At 34.8% G+C, this 17,962-nt stretch overlaps 1 protein-coding gene and 1 long non-coding RNA gene across 2 annotated transcripts in view; one reads left to right on the forward strand and one right to left on the reverse strand.

Annotated features, from left to right (window-relative positions):
* Positions 1-17,962, forward strand: part of HHAT (hedgehog acyltransferase) — a 143,048-nt gene that overhangs the window by 108,026 nt on the left and 17,060 nt on the right.
* Positions 11,969-17,929, reverse strand: LOC148127596 (uncharacterized). The gene is made up of 3 exons (XR_015740968.1): positions 17,894-17,929; positions 15,831-15,969; positions 11,969-12,075 (listed from the first exon to the last, which is right to left on the reverse strand). It is a non-coding gene; the product is annotated as an uncharacterized LOC148127596 (long non-coding RNA).

The raw sequence follows: 17,962 nt of genomic DNA on the forward strand, positions 1-17,962 counted from the left end.
GAATTGAAGAATTGTAAGAGTTTTTATAGTCTTTTGAAATTATAATATTGAATATTTAGAAAGCCATGCAGAGTAGGGCTATACCACATTTAGGAGCATGTGAGAGCACAACAGCAACACTTCTGCAGCTGTGTTAGTAGGCACATCTTTTCTTATAATTTCTTAGCTGCCCCCTTGCAAACAGATGCAGTGTTTGTGTTTCCATGTGCTTCACAGCACTTTGTTTTTAAAATAAAGCATTGCCCAGCCAAATAAACAATATTCAGATTGTTTAAATTCCTGTATATCATAATTCCTTCTTTTATTTACTGCATTTTACTCTGTTGTAATTTCAGTTATAAGGAATTTTATTACCAGTTTTAAAAAGTTGTGGGGTTGTTTAGAATGCTTATTCCAAGAATTTAGAATTCTTATTCCAATGAATTGCTGATGGTGAATAAAACCTTAAGTAGGTTTATATGTGATATGTGCTTGGCATAAGCAGTTGGTACCCATTTAACTGATACACACAGTGTACACTCAGTTTCTTCAGTTCAAAGCTTTGAGATAACAGGACTACAATTCCACCTGTGTTCAGCTGTTATGACAGCTCCATATATTCTTGTTGAAGCTACACTGAAAGCTATTAGATTAATTAGTGCCTTTATAGAGATGTCTCTGAATCTGTCATTCCAAGAAACTGAGTCTTCAGGAAGATCCTAAATATTTCTTGTCCAATATATGTTTGTGGCACTTATGCCTTTATGAAATGTGTTTGAATCTTAGCACAATTACGATTTTTCATTTGAGCACTTTTATTTCCTTTTGGGCAATTCAGTTTAACATTCAACAATAGACATGTGTTTTTCATGTAATTACACACATTATTTTGAATGACAAGATTTTGTAGAACAATTGGTGTGAACCCAAGAATGCCCTGAATGGAATCACATATACAGATTTTCTGTCTACCTCTGTTAGAAGACAGAAACAATAATTTTATCTCATTATTGTTATTTCTTTCATGCCCAAATTGAGCTTGAACTTCTGAGAAAATTCTCCAGACCTGTCAAGCCTGGTTTTGCTTTTACAAAATTTATGTTAATTTTGACTGACCGAGCCATCCGCTTTAACCCAAATTTGAGTCCAGTTAGGATAAATGCAGTACATGAATTGGTCAAGAGCAATTATTATTCTTTGCAAGAACTTGAAAATAAGGTTAATTGCATGATCCAAGAATTTACCTGTTATTTACTTCCTGCTATGAATTCTTACATTTCTATATATGTGTGAAACCAATACTGGCTGAACATACTATTGTAGTTATGTGTTGCTTGATTCTGCATTTGAGACATTTTAATGCAAACCAATCTGCTGCTTGCTTCTCATTTATGATTTTTATAATTTGTTTGTTATTTTTATAAATAACTCAGAGTGACAAACATTGCTAATAGTCCTTCCTCTTTCTATTTTCCCCACACAACAACCCTGTAAGATATGTTGGGCTGAGAGAGTACCTGGCCCGAAATCACTCACCCAGCTTTCATGCCTAAAGCAGGACTAGAACTCAAAGGTCTCCTGGTTTCTAGGCGAACACCTTTACCGGTAGACCAAACTGGCTCTCAGAAATTTCATTGGTTTTAAATATTAAATCTATTAATTATGTAATAATTTAATAATTTTATTATCATTTAATGATTTAAATTTCATACTATTGCAACGTAGTTCTTACTTGTTTAAACATGAGAATTAAGGTAATGTTTGGAATAAATATTTTGTAAACACTAATACATTAATATTAATAAAATGCAGTTGGAATGTTTTTTTTTCTCAAAGGAAAGGCCTTTTGAGAGGAGCACTTCTATGTATATGCATTTCTTACAATTTTGACAGGTTTTTTTTTAAAGTTATAGTTTAATAGAAAACAAGCAGAATAGGCTTTGGAATGACTGTGACATGGACACTCACTGGAAAGAAAATAGTGTATCCTTTGATCTTTGTCACATAGCTATGTGTAATTTGCTCTTTGATTTTATTCTTTGTATAAAAATAGAAAGCTAGTAAAATAAGAATAATATTTTAAAAATAATTTACAGGCTATTTTTAGAAATAAGACATGAAAGCATGATTTCTTCTGAGATTACCAGTGTCTTGGCTGTTCAGGCTTCTGTTGAATGAAATTATTTTGGACAGCCATTGCATTTACAACTGATCTGGAAGACTGCAATTTTAAATCAAGGAAAGCCATCTAGATTAATAAGCAGCTATCGTAATCTATATTTATAGAATCTCATTCTGCAGTGGGATTTGTTGCTCTGAAGTCTGCAAAAGTTGTGGAATAGCTGCCTTCAATTTTTACCTCAGATTTGGCTTCCTTGTTCGATGAAGCTTTGTAGCTAAAAATTACTGTGTATACTAGAAAGGAAACAAAACGGACTGTTTTGAATTAGAATGTTAATTAGCCATCTATTGTTTTCATTTCATAAATTGTGGTGAAGGAAGCTTTGAGACCATCCTATTTAATTCTAGGAGCTGGAGCAGGTTATATTGGAGCGCAGGCATTATCATTCCCCAACATGCAGTTAAGGTGTATAGAGATTGATGTTTGACAATCGCAGAAGGACCATTATCCACGATGTGCAGATTTGGCTTATGTTATTTACCATTATTTAGAATTATAATATCTAATGAGATAGACTGATGCAACAGCATTCATAAGATCTGTAAGAAACCTCCAGTGTTCTACTCAGTAGCAGAAACGCTTACTGAAAATACCATTAATTCTGCTCTACTTCCAGTTTTTCTTTTATTTGAACCATTTTTTAAAAGATGAGAAATAAAGCACCAAGAACCATGATGATCAAGTGAGACATTTCAAGGATTATCATTATGGAAATGATTTTGCCCTGGGTTGGCCAGTACATTAGAGAGAATATGACAGCAGCCTCCATGTTAGCACAAGTAAAATGGAAAGCTATTGTCAGTTAACATGTATATGTATTTGTTTTCTTATGATTTGAAAGCACCATTAGGAATTGTCATTTGAACTCTACACCTGGACACTTTCACGTAATTGTATAAATGTGGAAGTGTTAGATACATTCCTCCCACTAATTATTGTGCTGAGGAATAGCAGTAAAAGGCCACTAAGAGATTTATGTAAAAGCTAGTATTTTCCTTTTAAGCTTGTTAAATTAAAAGGAGTAATAAATTAGACATTCAGCTGACATCAATGAAGAGTATAAAGTTCAAAGATCTGATCATGGACAAATAGCTGAGCTAAGTGAATGACTGCCATTGGATGAAATCAGAATTAAAACTGAGAGTAGGTAATTTGTAAATCAAACTGTAGAAATCAGATCTTCTGAACAGCAGAAAACTGTTCGGCAAGTACTTGCAATTATCTGAGATGACTAACTAACCTTAGGTAAAATTTCCCAATAACTCTCACAGGGAATGAATGATTTTTAGTCTGGTCATTTGAGGATGAAGGGCTTGTACACAAGTATGATTTTCTTTAACGTTATTTATTTAGACATTTTCTTCTCTAAAGAAATCAGGTGTCAATTTTAGGCACACCTAATAGGACAGATTCTTAAGTGTTGTGTGTTGATTTGGTTCATTTCTTTATAGGGAACTTTTATCCAAGGCTTTTTCAACTAAGTGGATTGTAATTTGTTAATGTACTAAAATATTCGAACTGATTGAAATGGATTTATCAAGTAAAAGATAATCTTTATTAAGGGGAGAAAACACTTTACAATGGTGGATCATCATATGATAATGCATAAATACAGAAGGCCTGAAAAAATGTCAGTTCCTGATATATATGTCTGTCAGGTCCTGTTGAATTCAATAGACTTATCTACTATTCAGTAGACAAGATTATCTTGTTCATATTATATTCTGCCTACACTCTGAGACAAGAGGGTGGTAGCAGAACATTTATTAGTGCATAATTCAATCATGGATTGTTGCAAGCAATTTAGTTCCTAAGAATTTTGAAATTATATTTCATTTGGACATCTTATGTATGTTTAATATTTTTCAAGAGTATCTACTTTTCTACACTATATCATTTATTTTATGTTTACACTACAGTTGATAAGGAATAATACAAGTACATTAGATGTGCTATTTGCAAAGCTGTCTTCTTTGCATAGTCTTGAACTACACATTAACTCAAAGCTTCTTTCCATGTGATTGTTTGTCAGTGTAACCAGGCCAGAACTAATTTATGTATTCAAGAATGACTAATTTATCCCTGCAAGGCTGGTATAAGTTGAAATTTGAAGATTCTTTAGATGCAGGGTGAAAATTTTAGACCAGTGAAGATGGATTAGCATCCTACAACAAAGGAAGGTGGGCAGTACATTAAGAGCAGCAGAAATATGTTTCTAATAGGGAATTGTGGACTTTGCCATCAGAAGTTCATATTCATTTCATTTTATGAAGCTTTACTATTGATTTGTGTGTGAGTGACTCTCTCTCTCTCTCTCTGTGTAAAATGTTTTGTATATGATTCATATTTATCCAGATCTGTTGAAATGGCAGTGCAACCACCTTCTCCACCACCTATCCTACAAACCAGATGAAAACTGTTCAAATTGGTTGGGCCAAGTGATGGCCCCTTTAGTAGGGAGCACACCACCTTAAGAGTTGACAGAACCACCCCTTAACTCAAGGAAGAATTAATCATCACCCAAACCTTCTCCCTGGAAGCCTGGACCAACCAGGAGGGGGGTGGATCTAATACAGATATGGCTGAACTAACAGGAGGATAATAATTAGTCAGTTTGTCTCTCTTTTGATGTAACATTGGCCTTGCAAAAAATGGGTTTTGGAAAAAGTTGCTGGTTTATGCATCCATCTATTATGATACAAATATGCTATTTGCATGGGACAATTTTCAGACTTTTCCTGAGGAGCAATTCTATAGATCACAGATGAAAAATCTATATAAGATGGTATTTTGGTGATGGTTTCATTGTGTCAGAATTCTTTATTCTTCTGTTTGAGTATATTTAATTTGAAGATAAGCATAAAAACAACCTTGACAATCAATCTTTACAATACCCAGGATTCTCTTAGAAGCAGAAACAGTCAATTGGTTTCAAACGATTAACTCCAATTGTGAGTAGTCAGGACTCCAATGAGCGAGGAGCTTTGATTTAGAACTGAGACATTAAAGTGAAAAGCCATACAGAACTGCTTTGTGGGGGTTTTGTCTCACTTTTCTTTGCAAACCTTCAGGATAGATCTTAACATTAACTCGATTAACTTAGTATGGAATACTCCATCTGGAGTAGTTGGCTGGAGATGAAAACCTTTTACATAAACCTCAGTCCAAGGATCTGAATCGTTGTCGGTGTGCCACTGAAGTCTCCTAGGGCATGCTATCTAGGGAACTTTCTGAAGTTTGTGGGAAACATCTATCAGTTTCTTTAAGTAACAGTTTAGAAGTTATACAGAGGAACAGAAAATCAATGTTAGCTTTAGCTCTGTTCACCACTTGAAAGAAAAGAATTGGAGGGGAATCAAAATAATCTTAAATGAGAATTATTTTCTCTTGGTTATTTTTCTTGTGGTATTCTTAATATTCAGGATATATAAGGAAAATGTATGTTGATCCCATAGCCTTGCTTTTCTTTAGAAATGTTTTGTTCATTTTTGGGGTAGATTCTAAAATGTTCCTCCTGAAATAGATTCTGAGTTAGCCACTGTTTGTAGGGCTCAATTCTCAGTCTTCCCAAACTTAACTTGCTTTGCCAGAACCACATGGTAAAGTTACTACTGGGAGAAGCAGAAGCATAGATTCAATAAATAAATAAAAATAATTGGATTATCTTAGTAATAACCACATCTTACAAAATCTTGTAAATTGTTTTATTTATTAGAATTTGTCAAATAAAAACAAGAACAAGAATAGAAAAATAAAAATACAATGACAGGGACGATAGGCATGTTAATGCACTTATGCACGCCCCCTCTACTAACCACTTAAGTATGATGTAAGGTCCACAGAAGTCAATTCATGACTGAAACTGTGAAAATTTGTAGCTGAAACAACTGAATCAAGTAGAGCATTCCAGACTTTGACAATTCTATTACAGAAATCATATTTTTACAGTCAAGTTTAGAACGATTTACACTGAGTTTAAAGCGGTTGTTAGCACGCGTATTATTGCGATTAAAACAAAAAAAGTCATTTACAGGTAAAACATTACTACCTATAATTTTGTATGCAATCCCTAAGTCTGACCACAAGTGACACAGTTCTAAGTTATCCAAACCAAGAATTTCGAGACTAGTAGCATAGGGAATTCTATTGTGTACAGAAGAGTATAAGAGTCTTCTCGTGAAATACTTCTGTACCCGCTAAATTGTACTGATATCAGATATATGGTGGGGATTCCAAACAGTTGAACAATACTCTAGGATTGTTCTAGCATAAGTTTTATAAGCTTTAATTAGCAATACAATGTTTCTAGGGGAAAAAAAACTGCGCAAAATTAAATTTACAACTCTTAATGCTTTTTTAACAACACTGTTACAGTGAATTTTGGAGCATAGATCGTCAGAGATAAGTACACCTAGGTCCTTGACAAAGTGAGGGTCATCAGCTAGTTCAATGCCACCTAGCTTATACTTGTCATTCTGGTTATGTCTACAAATATGTAAGACAGAGCATTTATTGATCAAAAATTGAAGTTGCCAAATAGACCCATTTTCATAATACAAAGAGTCAAGCATTTAGGCTTAATAATTAGGTAAGATTATATTAAAAATATTTTTCAGATGATGCTGCTAAACTACCAAATAGTAAAAAGTTGGGGAACATTAGAAAACAGAACGAGTGAGGCACAACATAGACATACATTTCCAACCAAATAAGATCAATTTATTGATTAGATCCTTCATTTTGTGCAGAAGTTTTATGCAGAAAAGTCTGTGCTCCAAATAATCAGGCCAGCCCAGTTGCTGATATCTTTTTATGACTGGATGGTATCATTTGAGCAGGGCACCATGAATTGTTTCTAATAGTTGCGTTTTAACTTTTTTTATGCCACCCAGAGTCATTGATGGTTGGCTATATAAGTCTGTTAAATAAATTAAACATGTATGCAAGGAACAAAATATTCAGGTGAATCTTCATTAGTTGGAATTTCCAGCTGGTAAAAAAACAGTTCCTTGATGGAGTGTTGTCTAACCAAGCATTAAGAAAAAAATCTCCATTTCTGCCTAGAAATTTTTTTATCCCTAAACCTTTTTACCTTCCATTTTATGAGAATCAGTTGATTTAGAATGAATATGTCACGATGAAAAGGGGATTGACTTAAAAATACATGTTTGGGAAGCAAAGATAATACCTGTCTGTTCTTGATTTCCAGAAAATGTTCTTAGCAGCTTCTTCATTTGTTCAGGAAATAGACATTTGTCACAGCAGTGATTCCATTCAGTAATCCAAGACAGCAGCATAATACTCTAAACAGTCCCTCACTAAGTTTCTAGCAAACAGGATTTGGAACTAATCCTTGTTTATAATTCAGTTGTAGAGCAACTGAAATGCCCTGTGGATTTATCTTTCTCCTCCCAAGAATCAACTGGTTCCAATGCTTGTAACCTTCAGAAAGATTTTGATGACCTGGTACAAGATGTTTGGTGAGCTCATCCTGGAAAGGCAGGTGCCTGTTGGTTTGCCCCACCCATGTATTTTATTCTTGATTTTTTGCTGTTGTTGTTGGTATATTCTGATTATTTCTATTGATCTACACTACCTATTTTTTTGAGTTGAATAGCCATATAATCTCCCTTCTTATATGACTGTTCATAGTGACAAAGCATTTTTTGAAAGAATTGTATTCATTTCAAAATATAATACACTCTTTCCTGAAATCAAATTTATATACATAGGGACAGAGAAACTATTCCTGGACTAGAACATCTATAAGCCTCAGCACCATAATTTGTAAACAAATTTTATGGATGAAGTTTTCTCAGAGACTGGGAGAACAACTTTATCTATCTATAAATAAAGGACTTGCATCACAAATCCTTTTTTTTTAAAACAGTCAATTGTACTGATTTCTACAAGATGTGCTCAGTTCCTATTGACTTCATGGATGCACCGGTGTAGTTCCTTGGCAGCAACACAGAAGTGATTTCCCACTATCTTCCAGCATATTTTTCAATAACATTAATTTCAGTGGTTTCTGACATAGCTACAATCCAGACATGACCATGTCCTATCTTATCAGAGAAGTTGTCAAGTTTGACCCCTAGTTGCTATACTTCACTTGTGCTATTATGTGAGTAGGTTGCCACTATCTTATTCCAGGCATTGTTTTGATTTCCCTGTCTAGCTACCAGTACTGTTATTCCCCAATGATTTCCCTCATTCAGGTATTCACCAGGACCAACTCTGCTTAGCTTCTGAAATTAGCTTGTCTAAATGCTGCCATCTGCTGAGGATGAACATGTATATGCCCACACTTTTTTTCTTCTCCCCAGTCTTCTATCTATCATCTTCTCCTTCCATGTTTCGCTTTCTCATTTAAAAAAAGAAACAAAATGAAATTGTTATTATGATTTGCTGGAATATAGTTTTGGATAAAACCCAGACTTGGAGATGAAGTAGTGGCAATTAGAAATTTGGACTAAATGAATATTGTGTTTCTCTTAATTCAGTGTTAAAGTGTTATTGACTATAAATACTACTAAAATGCAGTAATTTGCAATGCCTGAGTAAATAATGTTTAACTTAGCATATACAATAATAACTCTATTAGGAAGATATTTCCAAATTAGGTATCATAACAGAAAAAAAACCCTATAATTTTGAATTTGTATTTCTATAGACAAAATCTGACAATTTAAAAAAAGAAGCAGATTAATATAGAAGAAAATATTCCAGATCGTTGAGCCTTGGCTTTAAAAATAAACATCATCATCTTAAATTTTGGTTGATGGCAAACAAGTAGCTAAAGTAATTTTTTTCAAAATTAATGCTGACAAAACTCTGTTAGTCAGAAATTCTAGTAACTGAATACTTTATAAATTTAAGGTTCCCAATTGTTTCCAAAGACAGCATCTGGAAATTTCCAAAGCATATATCACCCTATCCAAAAAGGCCATGCACTATGAATTAATGAAATAAATACTTCATACAACAAAAACTATTGATGAAGATGTTTGCGTAACCTCAGGCAGATTGACCCCAGAGAGAATTTCATCCTTCTAAATAGTCTGCTTTGTCAGGATATGTTGTAGAATTCAACTTCAGCTTATAGACTTTCACACCACCCAAAAATACCTGTTTGACACGTAATCTCAATAGACCCTGATGATAATAGACAACTCAAATTATAGGTACATACTGAGAGCTACCTCACTCAAAATCCCTGGATTTCAAAATCCCTGGTTATGTAAATATTTTGGAGATATGATGAAATTGGAGGCACCACTTAAGTGTCTTCCATTTTGTGAGATTTCATCACAGTAGCATAGTTAATTCAGAAAGCTTCTGAATCAGTTGACTATCAAATCTCCTTGTAGTCTTCCATCACAATTACCAAGGCTGTTCCACTAACAAAACATGGCCTAATTTGAATTAAAATGAGTTAAGGTAACTGTTTTGATTAATAACACCTGAAATTGGAATGGTGTCACTCCTTTTAATATTTGATTTATCATGAGTTAATCCTTCTTCTAACTTCCAGTGTTGCTTGACTCCCATCTTGGCTATTACCATGGAGAGCTACCAGATGTTATTTTCATATTACAGAAGAAGACCTGAACAAGTATTGACTGCTATTCTTGCCTATTGTTTTCTTCCAATGTCTGATGAAGTCCCTTGTGATAAGGAGGCATATGCCCAAACATTAAGCCCTGATGAGCAAACATTTTTGCTGCCCTAGAGGTACTCATTTTCTGTTTTAAATGGTGAACAATGCAGCATGCGTCCATTTCTCCATATGGTAATTATTTTCTGAATTATTTTTGAGTGGAAATATCTGAGTTTTTTCTTTCCTTCTTTAAATATGCAAATTAAGGGAAAGATGTGAACCATGTTCCATACTTAGTATTGGAAATATTAATATGAATCTTCTTTCCTGACTTCAGAATGATATCTTTGCTGTCCCTCATTAAATCAGCCTTACTAGACTAGAAGATAGGGAGTTGATGGAGTATTTGCTTTCCTGTGTGATGTATCCAAATATTTTTGGCCATTCTTTGGCAATGGACAATGGGCAAAAAAAGAGCCCCAGAAGAAAAAAAACAGGAGTCATCTATAATATATAGCGAGGACTACAACAACCACTATGTAGGTCAGAAGACAAGCAGAGCACCTCCATAGACAACAATTAGCAGTCAGAAGACATGATGAAAACTCTTTAATGTCACAACACATATACAGACTTAACTGTGACTATCCTAGACCAAGCCAAATCCAAAAAAGTGATAGAATTCCTGAAAGCTTAGTATTATGACAAATTGGCCATCAACAGACACATAAACATAAACAACATCTACATATTATTCAAGAGAGATAATCAAAAAGGAAACAAAAAACCCAAAATACCTCCACATCAGCAGTCAACACCCAGATGAGCAGGGATTAACAACAAGATTAACATCAGACCAAGTAAGCAATACTCCATCAAGGAATTGCTAAACAAGCTGACAGTAAACAAAAGACTGATCAAGGAACCACCAAGACCATTCCCACCAAAGCTGATAGAGCAAGCCACTAGAATATAAAATGAGAGCAAACCCCAGTCTCCAGTAACACTGGTGATATTACCTAGTTTGATAATGAAACATCTACCAAAAAAACCCCAATCACACACAGAGATTTAAAGTTGTTGCTGTGATTAGACATGGACCATGGATCATGATTTATGTGATACTCTTGTCAGCTTCCCACAAGCAAAGTCACTAAACTGGTAGAAGAAAAATGTAGGAGTTGTTTTGTACCTGGTACTAGGAATAGTCCTTCTTAAGAAACAAAAATTGCTCTACTTTCATTTCTGATCTTCCATCCAAATGAAAACAAAATGGAGGAGAAGCTTGCATTGCATTTGGAATCCGAAGAGCAATCCTGAATGCCCATGTCATGTATCAGACCTGTGTGTGCAGATATTCTCATTTGTGGAATGGGAAGTTAAAGTGGCATTATCCTTGTTAAAAAAAAAAACATTAGAAGTTAAAATGATAGTGATGTGCATGAAAAATATTTCATGGAATTTTGAAGACTGACCCCAGTGGCGTCTCTTATCAGCAGTCATTTTATATTTAAAGTATTGTGTAACTGATGGGGCAGCACATGACTTAGTGGTTCAGACACTGAGCTTATTGGGTCTCAAACTTGGCCAGCAGCCCGAGTTTGAGACCCAAGCACCACACAACAGGATGAGTTCCTATTACCTGCCCCAGCTCCGACAACCAGCAGTTCAAAAACATGCAAATGCAAGTAGATAAATAGATACCACTATGTTAGGAAGGTAACAACACTCTGTCTTTGAACAATGGTGGCTCAATGGCTTTAAAACAGAGATGAGCATTGCCCCTATAGTTAGCAATGACTAGTGGAGTAAAATCTGCAGGGACTCATTTACCTTACTTTATTGTGTAGCTGAAAGGAAGCATTGAGAGGTAATGGTGAGGATCAATGGCTTTTTTCCTGAAAATCTTGAATTAAAAGATGATCATGCATAATAACTGATACCAAATGTTCTGTAGAGAAATAGGGAGGCATCTAGTGCTCATTTTAAGAAGTCTTTTCCTTTAAGGGATGAATAAAATGCTAAACACTCGACAATGTTTGCTTAAAGATTTAATGTAGCCTCTGACTCTATTCTACAGCTGTTACAGCAATTCGTAAGGTTACTTTCAGTTCCAGGGCATGAACAGGAGAAGTTGTGAGTGGATATAATCCAGAGAGCTGGATTTATCCCCCAAATTGTAAATGCCTTGGGTGGTATGGATGTATCCCTCCATTTAGCCAGGAACTGCCCATCGATAGTAGTATCTTCTTCTATCTCTGTTTCATAGGCTCCCCAGCAAGAACTGGACTTCAGTTTGAGTCAGTAATAGCTTTTCATCATAAGAAAGAAGGGGTACAAAGAATTAAAAAGCATAAAAATACATCAAAATAAAATTACATTAAAAAATTACATCCCCACGCCATATGTAGTTCAAATCATACACCTAGTCATAATGTGATTTGTTTTCTTACGGTAAATGAATACATGTTAATGGAGTAGGAATATGTGTAATTTACAGCTTATTTCACAAGCTATTGTTATTTGTTTTCTGGGAAGCCTTCTCATCCATTAGTATATGCTGTATCTGGGATTCTTTTTACCGAGCTGAATATAAATTTATAGTTTGGTTTTTGATTACTAACATTGATTAATTTGAGAAGTACAAAAGTATCTTGTTAAGTTATAGGAACAAAATAAAATTGCTACTACTATCAATCAGTTGCACTCCTGGGACTGCATGTTATATCATTCTATTCTACTTAAAAAAAAACCTATGGGCAGATGACCCCTTTAAATTCATTTCTCATGAGGGTCTTGAATGAGGTAGCTGGGCACAATCACTCCTCTTTAAAGAATGTAGTTTTTCACCAATTACAGTGGAATTAAAATGAACACTTTACAATAGTAAAAGAATTTGATTGAAGATGCAGTGTAGGGGGAAAAAAACTTGGACTGAGTTTATTTTTTTATATGTGAACTTGTTGGAACTAGACCATAAATTCCATCAGTCGAACTTCATAGCCAATGAGTGGAGCATTTTTGTAAAAACAAAACAACACAATATTGCAACTATCTTAAAAGCCATCATATGAAGAAATCAAAGTGGAAATTGTTTTCTAGTGAAGAAAAAATGATGTTTATCTCACTCCTTTAAAAGACAAAAATATATCGCTATTTCTACTTCCCTTCAATGCTTTGTTGTTGAAAAATTAATTATAATGACAGTTAACTAGATCAGACGTAGCTTGTAATTGTTCTGAAGAATTAATTTCCTTCACTTTCCAGTGTTAGTTTATCAGTTTCAGCTTTATTCTTACAATTTTTATCTCAAGAAAGCATTTCATCACCAATTGCATGAAAAATTTTAGGCGCTCCAGGTCCAACATAACTTGAGGAAAGTTGGTGTAGATGCTTAATTTTTTTTTCTGATAATTTTTAAAAGTTTCTTTGTAAAGATGGAATTCACATGGACTATGTTTGCTTTTTCAGGAATAAGCCCTGTTTACTTGTAATTTTCATTTTGTCCTTCTGTGGAAGCAGTATCAGTGTCAACCATTTACCAGCTATGCATAGGACAAAAGATAATCAGAACAGAGAGATAACACTGAAAGCATCTAACTATTCACTCCAAATGTTTTGGGCTACAATTTATATTATTTCCAGCTAGCATTTCTAATGGTAAGGGACTATAAAACCCGTTGCTATTTTTTTAAATTCAAGTTACATACTTCAGGTAATTGCCTTTTCTCAATAAAATTTTTAATTGGATTTGTTGTCACCACTGGGTGGTTTTATTAAATTTTTTATCAGTTGTGAGTTAAAATTGATGCATGTATATTCTTAAAATACATCTTTATTTGCAGGGAAACATGAGTATTGATCCAACACTCGTCAATTCCCAGAACTACAAAACCAAAATGCTTACTTGCATTTTGTAACTTTTGCTTTGATGCTTCCAACATCAACAGTTAAATTAAATATAATCAAGCTTTTAAAAAGATATGAGAATGTAACAATCGTGATGTTTGGTTTGCAAAAGATCATTTCCCCACCCCCCAAATAACATTTTTTTCAAGTAACATATCCACATGTGCACAAGAACAGTGGATAGAAAATGTGAAAGTAGTTTATGTCTAATTAATCTTGTTATTTTACCATAAATAATATCCTTGTCGTGGGCTTATAAAAATGGAGTTTTATGGAGTACAATCTGTCTGTTTCTTGCTACACATTTTAAAAAAGGAGAGAAGAGGAAATACACCAAGAGGCAAATAATTGTAAATCAGTTTCACCATTTTCATTTATCAAATTTATAGGCGTTTGGAAGGAAAACTAATTAAAAACATTACAAATTCCTTTTGGTTTCACACATATTAAAATCCTCTTGAATGTATAATTAGTATCATTAATATGACAAATAAAAAGTAGACTGGATGTTTCCAACATATTTTCTTCCATGTTAACCACTTCAGATACTATAGATGCAAGGTCCCAAAGCTGTTTTTCAAAAGGCAACTGTACTTTGTTTATTTTTTCCTTGAAGATGTTTTGCTTCTCATCCAAGAAGCTTCTTCAGAATCGCACCTTTGGATCAACCATGACCTGCATGACTGAGAATCTCCATAGATATATAAATACAAGGCCTAATATTTATTTTTAAGTTGCTGCTGTGTTTTTTTTTTTACAAAAAATGTTTCTGTGTCAGTTGATATGGCCAGCATCTTATGTGTTAACAATCCAGCAGGAACATAAAGTTGCAACAATGAATGTACTGTTTAACATCAGTGCAACTATAGCTGTATATCTTTCAGCTGCAGTTTTACTAGAGATCTTTAGGCTAAACAAATCAATCAAGAGCACACCATGTTTATCATAATAGTTGACAGACATTAAAACTACAATGTTGAAAAGGAAAGTGGGTCAGTGGAAAAACAAGACCAATGCAGTGAAAAAAAATAATTTAAAATGTGAACAATATATCTGGATACACAGTATACAGGTAGTCCTCGACTTACAACAGTTTGCTTAGAAGTTACAACCTTACTATAGTAGCAGGTCTGGCATGTAATATGCATTTAAATATTGTTTCATCTCATTTTTTTAAGATAACTTTTATGACACAGTTGAAGATGCTGGTTCCCCGTCCCCCAAATACTTTTAAACTTGACAATATTACCATTTATCATGGAGTAAATGGCTTTTAATCCTTGATTTGCAATCACATCTGGGACTAGATTTCTGGTTGTAAATTGTTATGGCCTTATGTTAAGGCATCCATGTGACTGTACCCAATTTTAGGACAATTTTTGTCCTAAAGTCATCCAACATTGTTAAAAAATGTCATGGCTCTAAGTGTGAACTTACCCTTCTAAATGCCAGAATCCATAAAAAATAATAATCACAAATCGTGGTCATGTAACCACAGGATACTACAACTAATCATAAAAGCAAACGGATGTCAAGCACCCTAAATATTTATTTTATTTTATTTTGTCAAGCGATTATTAGATAACAGGTATAAGCATAAACATGGTTATGAATACATGAAATGGATACGCATAAGAAAAAAAAGAAACAATAGGACAGGGACAGTAGGCACATTGGTATGCTTATGCATGCCCCCTACAAATCTCTTAGGAAAGGGGTGAGGTCAATAGTATAGTAATATTATATTATATTATATTATATTATATTATATTATATTATATTATATTATATTATATTATATTATATTATATTATATTATATTATATTATATTATATTATACTATACTATACTATACTATACTATATTATATTTATTATATTTAATAATATAGTTACATGTCTTTTGCTTTATTTCATTTTTAAATTTAAACACTACCCATCTTACTATTTAAGGTAAATACCATATTAAAAGGTATATTTAAAAAATAGTTAAAATCAGAGTTAAAAGGTAGAGGGAGCCCTCTTAAGCCACCAACTACCCCCAAGATTGCATATCAATTTCCCACCCCCAATTCCCAGAGCCAATCTCAAAGGATACCATGGCTGATGGTATTGAAAGCTGCCAAAAGAACAAGAAGAGAAAGGATGGATGATTACCCCAATCCTACTCTCGCCAGAGGTTATCCAAAAAGCAACCAATGCCATTTGCGCCTCATATTTGCATATTTGACTGAAGGGGTCCAAATAATTAGTTTCACATCCCTGGTCCTCTGAAGCTGCAGCACCACCACCTTCCCTGGACAAAAATTACCCAGAACAATGGGATCAAATGATGGCTTCTTGAGAAGAGGGTACAGAAAAGGAGCCAGAAACTTCACCTACCTTAAAGATAGGTAAACCATTGCTAGATCCACTTATATGTCACCTCCTGGGGGGCATGAATTTAATTCACAGGTGGCCATGTTCTGAGATCCTTGTCCACTTCCTTAGGTCCAACAGGATGAAATATTCCCAGATAACTAGGTAAGCCCATTCCCTACGCATCTTCAAAGGTCCTGCAATACCCTTGGTATCCAACTGAGTGGATCTGAGTGATTTTATCAGAAAATTCTTCTGCGTGGCCCTGAAGGGGCTCCCTTACCAGAAGTATCTGGGTAACCCTAAACAGAGCCAGTGGGTGGCATTCTGTGGAAGCAATGAGCACAAAGAGATATTGATGTTTGTCACTCTTATGGCCACAAGATAGGTCTTAATCGTGACTCTAAATTGTGTTTGACCATAGTTGTCCCTTGTCTTCTTCCAGAGGCACACTAGAGGTCTCTTGATGCTTTTCACCCCCTATAGCTCCTTCATAAACAACAGTGAGTATCGGGTGATTGGCCAAGAGAGAATTCACGATCCTATCCAAGTGACATCCCACCTCCATGTTTTTTGGCAGCAACCAAGATCTCAGCAATATCATGCACCAGAGCCTCATGTAGAACCACCAGGAACCTTTGGATCCATCAGTGTTGGGGGTGGACCAATTAAATAGGTCCTGCCTCCCTGCAGACAGAGGTAGCGTAAGAGAACCTCAAAGTCACTAGTTACCAACACCAATTAATGTTCTGAGGATTTACTTTAAGATTAGAATACAGGATTTCCCGATTTGGAAATGTATGATTGTCCTGCATGTTCAGCAGTGATGATGATACGTTGAATGTTCCTTTGGTTTTAATGTAGAATTAATTTATTTCCCAATCTTTCATTATGGCACTTCTATACAGTTATATGGAATTTCCCCCCCCCCCACTTTATTTTACAACAAAGTAAATCTATTCTGTAGCATAGCTGTATATCAAATGTTCAGAGGAAGATGACAAGCCATTGAGGTGCCAAGAGAGCCTTAATTATCTAGATATTAGGGGAGTATAAGATTCAGCAACAACTGGATATAATAATAACAGTTTTGGGAAGTACTCGGTTCTTGGGAAGATGGGAAAAGTTTATAAGAAACACTAATTTCCTTGTAAATCCACATTTAAAGACTTTTTGGTTGGAAAAAATAAACAGATTTACTACCAATGTTATTGAAAGAGCTATACAGAAATACAGATGGTTAAAGAGAGCACCCTTTTAACATTGACACAGGTTTTGTCTGCTTTAACCTTTATTAGAAATCAATGCCTTCCTTTAAAACAGGAACTTATTCTGCAGAATTGGCATTCAGACTATTTCCTTTCCTTGTGAGTGCACACACAACACTCTGCACTGACTTTATTTCCTAAAGTTGCTTTTGAAGGTCACTACTGCCAGTTGTCAGTAGGGAAGGCACAATACGTATTAAACAGGTCATTCGCCTCTCCTGGTTGAAAATAATCAATTTCTTCTCTCTTTTGTCTTTGTGCCACCTCACCAGCTTTTCTTTTATTCTGTTCCTCTCTGGTCCTACTACTCATACCAGTTTCTCAAGTCAGGACCAGCAAGGATCCCATTCTCTGTGCCAGCTGCTTTCTCCATTGATCTGTTTGCTGCCAACCAAACCGCCTTATTTCCTTGCACTCCCAGATTGGCCCTCCTGCCTCTTTCAGTAGAAGACGGAATCCCTGCTGAGCAAGCTTTGCTACAAGGTGTGTGTGTGTGTGTGTGTGTGTACCTGTCCTCCGTTCCTCCTTTTTATTTACTGCTGTTGCCAAGAGGGAAAATACCTCCCTATTTTTCTCCTGATACCCTCTGTTTACCTTTAAACATTCGAAACTCCTTCCTACTTCTTTAATCTCCCTCCGTCCTTTTTCTAACTTCCTTTCTTT

Source organism: Pseudonaja textilis, chromosome 1 (genome assembly GCF_049901715.1).
Source record: "Pseudonaja textilis isolate UNSWEBS1 chromosome 1, rPseTex1.2, whole genome shotgun sequence".
NCBI lineage: Eukaryota > Metazoa > Chordata > Lepidosauria > Squamata > Elapidae > Pseudonaja > Pseudonaja textilis.